Genomic DNA, 8,859 nt, shown 5'->3' on the forward strand with positions numbered 1-8,859 from the left:
GGACAGAAACATTTTGTCTGCCAGTTTACGGAGAAATGCATTGAAACTAATGGGGAGGAAGTTTTATCATGCAGCAGGACAATGAGCCAAAGCACACTGCCAACAAAACAAAGGACTTCATCAGGGGAAAAAAGGTTTTAGACTGGCCAAGTCAATCAGCTGACCTTAACCCAATAGAGCTGCATTTCACCTCCTTAAGAGGAGACTGAAGGGAGAAACACCCCGAAACAAACAAGAACTGAAAGAAGCTGCGGTAAAAGCCTGGAATAGCATCACAAATATCTCGCTCTCTGTGCCTTTTCTTTTTTCTCTTTACTCGTACTAATACATCACACACACACACCCACACACTCACACACACACACACATACACTTTACTTGCACCCACACATCTGAAACCCTCAGCCTTTAGTCCAACCTCCAGCTGTGCTTCATGCCAATTTGGTGACAACAGGTAGAGAGTATCCCCATTTTGGTTCATAACCCCTTTGGCTTAAGCTTTGTTGGTCTGCTCACCATTTCTCACACACAATTATTCACAATTGTTACAATTTCAATAACTTAATATCAATCGGTCCTCTTAGGAAGCATAAGCGGTTGTGAATCAATGTCACTTGTTTTAGTGCAAGTTAAAGTAAAAACAGGTGCAGAGGAGAGGCAACAGCCAGACAACCCTAAACGGATAAATGGTTTTGCAGGTGGAGGCCACTGACAGTAGCTCTCTCCTTATCCTTCCTGACTTACTGCTCTGTGTCCTTGTCACTACTGGTAGTATGAGGCGATACTTGCAGCCCGTTCAGCTCAATTGGCATTCGCTAGCGAACACTAGAATTCACAGGCCTGCCATTGGTTCCCTGTTCTCTTCACAGATGAGGGCAGGTTCACACTGAGCACATGTGACAGACATGAAAAGCGAGGCGGGTTGTCAGGTTAGCGATTGACATTAAATAATTAATTTGTCTTAACCTCAATATGATAAAACGTTGCTAAAATGGATGGATTTAGTCGGAGTACTGGCTATTTAATACTGACGGTATATTGATGTTGTTTTATGTGGTTCTGTTGCTCCAGGGGAGCAAGTGCTGTTTTTGTGCTGCATCTTAACAAATCATATGAGATCTTGATTGTAACGGCATACAGGTCACTTTACTTTGGTGTGTCTCTGCACCTCCTTGGTTCAAACATGGTTTAAATGGAGATAGAGAGAAAGAGAATGATGAAGAACAGAATCTGTGTATTATACTTTTTGTCAACTGAAGCAAACCATGTAACCTTCAGTGTCTGAGAACAGTGTTTTTACATCTCCCACAAGAGAGCTACAGCGCCGCATTGTATTGCACCAGTTTTTGACTGACTCCCGTGAGCTTTTCAGGACTCTGAGTTGCTGACTATTTTAGCAAAGATTGGAGAAGTGGTGAAGACAAGTTTTGGGTTTTCAACTAACCTAGACCTGAGCTTTTTTCTTAATCAACTCTTCTAAACTCTCACTACTGTTTCATTAGATCATTTTCCATTATTCAATAATTGCCTCATGGAACGACAGTGACTGCTGATCAGGAAAAGTTGCATAGTCTCGCTTTAAAATGAGCACATTTCAAGGCCTTTCTGGAAATATGCTTATTCACTTTACACACTCACAAGAGAGCTTGGTGAGAAGGCAAAATTGTATTTTGACCTTATAGCGCATTTGGAGAAACAAACAAAAAAAAGACAACACAACATTATTTTCCGTTTCACAGAAAGTTGGACTTGAACACATCTGTCCTGTTTGTTTGTTCAGGGTGATCTGGCGGTGAGCAGAGCGGCTCTTGGTTCCAGGCAGCAGTGTTGTTATTTGGAAACAACACCACCTTCCTGGCTCAGACACCAACACCACCAGCAACAACAGCAACAGCACTGCTGCCGGCAACATACCAACTACCAGCGGAGGCGCTCCTGCTCACTCATTCTTCTTCCATCTCCACATCTTCTCTGTGTGACAGAAGGTTTTTGAAGGATCCAGTTGTTACGCAAAGACAAGATGATAATTTGTCATTTACATAAAACTTCCCCTTCAAATAACTGAAAACAGGATGGTGTGTATTGATTACATTGCAGGTATATTAAACTCATGCTGTCATAGAATTTTCTGAAGTCATTAACAAATGGATTGAAAAACACTTAAAGGAACATATTTTAGAGGTCAGAGGATCACATGTCCATCATCTACCTATCTGAGCTAGTGTACCTTACTGTACAATCATATCTAAAGTGAACAAGCAGCTTTTGCTCTAAAAAATACTTAAACTGAACTTTACATTAATAATTTGGTTTGAAAGATAAATGTCAATTTTAAGTCTTGTCAAGTTTTGCCGTGGCAACAACTGTCCTGTAGATGTGAAAGTGCTGAACTATTAACCCCTTTGGAATTTTTTTTATCACAATAACCTGATTTTTAATTAAGGGAAATCCTTTCTGTTGGCTTTGAGCACATGTATGAACTCAACTCATGCAGTCTAATCTAAATGTCCTGCAGGAAATCCTCCTTCATGATGGTTATAATCTGTTTGTGTTGAAACTGTTTTAGAGACGTGCTGATTCAACTGTATGGTCATTCTGGAGGCTGAAGTTGTGTTTTGTAGCCACATGCATGTATCAAAATAAAAAAAATAAATACACTTTTTTTGCAACAGTTGCTGAAGTGAATATTTTCTAAAATAAAAATCTTGAATATTGTTCTTGTTCAAACAAAAGTCACTAACTACAACATCTTTAATCTGTTCAATCTGTAGCTACGAGTCTCAAATGCTGTGTTTTCACTCATATATGACTCACAAAGTTCTGCACACGCTCACTTTTACTCCGCCCCTCCAAAAAGGTCCAACTGCAGACGCTTAGACCTCATTTCTCCTCCTCAGACCGGTTTCCTCAGGCCCCTCAGACTTGTTGTATGTACAGAAATGCATTTGAATGGTGAGTAGTGCAGTAGTGCATGTTTTATTTATGGATGATGTGTGACCTCTAGTGGGTGTAAGACGTAACAAAGGAGGAAATCAACTGACATTTTGGTAACTGAAGCTTTTCCTGGTCATATTGATTTTTAGGGGGAGTATTAAACTTTTCTGTAGCTAAATGATTCGCAGTCTGTTGCTGAGAGAGGAAAGGGTTAAAGGTGTGTCACTCATCAATGATTGTGTTTTTACCAGTTTAGTAATAAATGTTAGGGATGATCTCAAATTTCAACCCATGTAATCACATGTCAAACTAGCATGGGGCATATCCAGAGGTGGAAAGAGTCCTAAAATATTGTACTTAAAGGGTCAGTGTGTAATATTTCTGAGGCTCTATTGACAGAAATGCAGTATAAGATCCATTACTATGTTTTCAGTGGTGTATAAAGAACTTACATAATGATCCATTATGTTTTTATTACCTTAGAATGAGACTCTGGCTGTGTCTAAAATCCCCACTCATTCACTACTCCCTACCCCCTCTGTAGGGAGTTGTATGTACAGCACTATATAGTGAGCTCACTCGCACTATTAAAACAACACTTTCGTACACTACCCGTACTCGTTATTTCTGTGCCGTTAATTGCGTCATTGCCATCTGACAATCAGTTTTTTCTATCAGCGCAATGCATGATGGTATATAGGGCTTGGTTAGTGACCATCGGTTGAACACTACTTTTCAAAATGCATTCTGGGATACATTGAGTGGACTATATAGGGTATAATATAATAATTCTCACTATACATTCGGATAGCTCTACAAAATGGCGAGCTCACTACATAGTGAGTAGTGGGTGATTTCTGACACAGCGATTTTTATCTACATAACCCCCTGCTATGGAGGTCACTGTATTTTGTTGTCATGTTTATACCGTAGCTGTCAACAAACAAACAGCGCTACAGAGTGCATTTTGTCATCACGGCGTTAGGAGAAGGACTAATAATAATAGTAATACAGTCTCTGAGTAGTCTTCTGGTTTATTAGAAGTAAGAAGAGAAGTGACATTTGGACAACTGAAGGAGCACACGTGTTATTTAGCACTAGAGCCGACAGCCAGACGGAGTCGGGACAGACAGCTCACGGCAGAAATCAAGGATTTTGTGGATTTTCCCAGATGGAATACTATAATGTTAATGTGGGACAGATGTTTTCAAAGCGGTGCTTAAGTTGTCTGTTTTCTGCTGGACAGGTAATTAACTTTGTTTGTCAGACTTTAGCGATAAAAAAGAAAACTGTTGTTTGACAGCTTTAGTTATTAGCTGGCCATAATCACAGAGAGCCCTGACATGTTTCCCCTGTCACTGGTGACATGAATGACCGAAACAGAAGATGTACGAGACTTGCGGTTGCCGAAGAGACGTTTGAAAGCGTTGTGGGGAAGCTACGATAGGGTAATCCGCTGTAGCACCCGGGCACGACGGACCCCCTTATAACCCTATGGAGAGGAAAAAGATCCGGAGTCAGGACAGAGAAAGGGGTGGGGGGAAGGGATGCAGGATAAGAGAGTGAAGGGGAGGAGTTAGGACGTGAGGGTATTCATGGAATGCTGGCGATGACGTGCTTGATGTGTGGTCCCGTTCCTGAAACTGCTAATTAGCACCACTTAATTTCATGGCGCCTACTTATTCTCCAGCCTGTGGTTTGGCTTTTCCGGTTACTTAGCGAGACAATCAGCTGATCAGTAACATTTGGCAATAAAACCATAACATTAGCTTAGAGCATGGAAGCATCAGCCAGTAAAACTTTTACTGACTGGTAGAAAAACATTTATTGTTAGTTGGATTGGTTTATTCTCCAGCGCTGTGCTTTGGCTTGTGATGTTATGTTAGTTAGATTATTTTCATGTAGTGACTCTCTCTTTCTCTCTCCCCAGCACTCTGTTTTTGGCTTTGTATCTTATGTTCGTGAGAATCAGTTGATCAATATTTGGCAATAAAACGGCAGCTTCCAGCATCTAAGCTCAGATCAGCCAGAATATGTAGTTGGATTGTAACTTCATGTAGTTCTTCTCCAGCCTCTGATGGCTTTGTTACCTGGACAGAAATGTGGTGTTACCTTCCTGAGACAAACAGCTGATGAATATTATTGGTAATGAAACAGTAAAGAGCAGGGAAGCTCAGATCAGCAGCTAAACTTCACATTTTACTGCCCTGGTAGAAAACATGCATTTCTTTTTACTGCTAATATATGACATATATGCCAGTAGGTGGCGCTATGACTATAACTGAATTTTGGCATGTAGATGTGTTTGGTACAGATGTGAGCATGTACACTTAAGTTGTAACAACATCCTGTTACGTGGCAAATAATTTAAATTCCACACCACGGACTGCCCCGGTCGACCAAAACTCATTTATTTCTCAATCATTTATGGGAAAAGACTGCACAGCTAAACTTTTTGGAAAGTCGCACGGACTAATTCTCTAGGATGACTTTGTTATAGTGCGGAGTGTGTAAATCGCCAAATATGACAATTAAATCCAAAATGGCTGACTTCTTGATGGTTTTTGACCCTCCTGGCGTGTGTTCAAAGTTTTGTAAGTTTTCAAGAACGTCAAGGCCGTCAGAAATGAAATGTATTTGCAGAACCATTTCTTCAGTTCAGTACAAAAAATATTCTGGTCTGCCAAATCCTGGTCTCCACCCTCTAACATGATCACATGACACGCTCTAAAGTCTGCTAAAAGCTGCAAAACTCTTCACTTTGGAAGGGCATAGCTCCTAAACTACATTTTTTTTTTTTAGCAAACATCAAATACAACTTTGAAAGATCAACATCTTTTTTGAAACCTGGAGTCTGTAGCTGCACATATGCCGGAGCATTTAGCTCTTAAAGTTGAGAAGGTTGGAAGAAAGTTCTCCCATTGAAACTCGTTCATTTTTTTCCCACATAAAAATATTAATATAAAATCAACCATTACAGATATCAGCAACAAAAGTAAGAGCATAAATCTCCTGAACAGGATGTACATTTTTAAGTTGGAACAAAGTTTCTAGGACAAACGGTGCAGGAGAAGATAGAGGCCGAAAAAGGGGTTATATATAATAATAAATAACTAGAAATTTTGTTGAAGCTGAAATGAACTTGCAAAAATCTGCGAGGAAAATGTAAAAGAGCTCAACTCAAATACGCTGAAAAGAAAAAAGAAAAAAGAAGCTGAAATGCACAAAAAAACTGCAAAACATTGTAGAAAATGCAAAAGAGCTAAATGCAAATGCTCAAAGAAGCTGAAATGCACAAACAATTGCTAAGCATCGCAGACTATGCAAAAGAGCTTAATTCAAATGCATGAAGAAGCTGAAATGCACAAAAAACCTACAAAAGATTGCAGAAATGCAGAAGAGATGAAATCAAATGCATAATGAAGTATTAAGAAGCTCAATGGCGTTGCAATTCACTGAATAAGAACTTGGAAGTTGAACAGAGCTAAAATGTTGAGTTGCTAAAATGATGAAAGTTGTTATACTGTCATAAATGGAAGTTGAAATGAGTCAGTCAAAAGAACAAAGATAGATAGGTAACCAAATAAACAGACAGGATAGATGTTGGTTCATAAAAAGACAGACAGATGTGAGATAAGGGACAGACAGACAGACTGAGAGATAGATAGAAATGAAGTTGAGGGGGAGACAGACAGACAGATAGAAATACAGAAAGTCAGACATTGACAGACAGATAGAAATACAGAGACAGACAGGCGGACAACTTGAGACAGAGTGACAGAACAATAGAGAGATATTTGTTAAGGGACAGACAGACAGACAATGTTAGAGAGACAGTGAGACAGAGAGACTTTTTAGACTTTTTAAAAACACTTTAATAAAAACATCACTGATCCACAGACATAAGAACATTCAATAAGTCAGAGAATCAAACTGTTGACATTTAGAGAAAAGAAAACACTTACACAAATAAAAACATCAAATTACCTGAAAACACAACTAAAACTGACTTCTTCATCCACCACAGAACAAATGACATCATCATAACACCACTGACGTACAAACACATCCAAGCTGTTCATTAGCTTATGGAATTTAAAGTCCACTAACACTCTGGCCTTAACCAGAGAGGTGAACACATGGACTATGTCTCCACACAGCTGTCCTTCTACCTGCTTCTTTCTACTCATTTATATGGACAGTTTGGCTTCTCCTACAATAAAATTTAACAGTTGCCACTTTGTTGCATTAGTCTTCCTGTAACCTGCTCCAAAAACAAAAGCAGTGTTAGACCACACTTTATTTAAAGAAGAAAATAAGCACGCCAACACATTAAACAGTTCCCCCAGTCTGCTGCACTCAAACAATGAACAACAGTTTCCAGCAGCCCACAGAAAGGACAGCCGTCAGAGACAGAGGGATTAATCACAGAGATAAAAGAGTTCATCGCAACAGCCCCATGTAATATTCTCCACTGTAAGTCACCTGTGCGCTTCTTTAAAGGAAGTTTGCAAAAGACTCTCCAGACCGGCTTCACAGCGTTACTAATCCCCAGTTTCTCCCTCCACACCGTGTCACTTCTACCATTTAACTTGTTTTTACACAACACCTTCACACAACACCTGTAAATCATTTTACCCGTCACCATGTGGAGATCTGGGTCTTTCTGATGCCTGACATCCAACAATAAACTAGAACAACAGTCAAGATTGGGTACCAGCCCCAACTCCGGAACAGGGTCCTCTTCATCCAGAGCTTCCTCACCTTTCCAGTATATCCTCAACAGCTCGTTATCCGCTGCTGTTAACTTTTTAGTCCAACCATTCAGAATGTTCCTCACGTGACGCACAGATTTTAGTCCAATCAGTGCAGCCACAGCCTCAGTGTTCATAAAACCAGGTCCAGCTACATCCACTATCCGTCTGAGAGTTGTAGCGCCAGCAGAACGGAGTGTGTGATGGAGGCCTGGTGTACCACTGTCCTGTATGTCCATTGTGGATCCACCGATCAGAGGCTCATTCAATAACCAGTACAGGGAAAGTGACGGCTCCAACCGTCTCTTCTTAAAAAGGTGCCGGGCCTTAAAAACTCCCTTATAAAAATCAGGCAATGCAGAGAGATTTAAATAACCTACATCCATCAAAAACAAGTCCTAACCTGTCTGCTCTCCTTAAAATGTTGCTTGCAAACTCTTTCCACTCTGGGTATTTAAAACCAGTCAGATATCTCAAAGTGTGCAAATTGAAATAGAAAAGTTGCCACTCTGCTCGCTAGGTGTACCAGGCCTTGCCCCCCTTCTTCTTTTGGTAAAAAAAGCACACTCTGAGGTACCCAGTGTAACCTGTCCTAAAAAAAGTCCACTAAAACTGCTTGTAGTTTTGAGAGTAAGCCAGCAGGTGGCTCCATACAAGCTAAACGATGCCATAGTGCTGAAGCTACAAGGTTGTCTGAGCAAGCAGCCATCCACTTTTATAACCTTCCTTTCATCGTCTCTATCATGTCCTCCCAGTTTCTTTTAACCATTTCTTCTTTGCCAAGATAAACACCTAGATACTTTATACCATCATTTCTCCATCCCAACCCCCCCGGCAAGATCGGAAGGACCACCAAACCAGTTTCCAACTGCTAGAGCTTCACTTTTTGTCCAATTTACTTTTGCAGCAGAGATAAGACCAAACTCAGACACAATATTTCCAACAATATTAATTTCAGCTTGATTTCTGACCAGGAGCATGACATCATCAGCATAAGCAGATAAAACATGTTGTGTGTTAAAACCTGGTAAAACCAAACCATGAATACAGGACTGGATTCAGTGTAGCAAGGGCTCAATGGACAATGCATACAGCATCCCAGACAGAGGACAGCCCTGTCTGATACCCCTGCCTACTGTGAAGGGAGCACTCAGACCCCCGTTAACCTTCA

The 8,859-nt window shown here is 40.4% G+C and overlaps 1 protein-coding gene across 1 annotated transcript in view; it reads left to right on the forward strand.

The window, feature by feature from the left end:
* The window catches only part of LOC119896550 (transmembrane protease serine 9-like), a 134,945-nt gene extending 132,271 nt beyond the window's left edge, over nucleotides 1-2,674 (forward strand). The window contains exon 11 of the mRNA XM_038710021.1: nucleotides 1,781-2,674. The gene's annotated coding sequence lies outside the window, so the exon portion shown is untranslated. The remainder of the gene's footprint in view (nucleotides 1-1,780) is intronic.
* The last annotated feature ends 6,185 nt before the right edge of the window (nucleotides 2,675-8,859 follow it).

Source organism: Micropterus salmoides, unplaced genomic scaffold, assembly GCF_014851395.1.
Source record: "Micropterus salmoides isolate LMB-PRFRI ecotype aquatic unplaced genomic scaffold, ASM1485139v1 Ms_hic_scaffold_10, whole genome shotgun sequence".
Classification (NCBI taxonomy): Eukaryota; Metazoa; Chordata; class Actinopteri; order Centrarchiformes; family Centrarchidae; genus Micropterus; species Micropterus salmoides.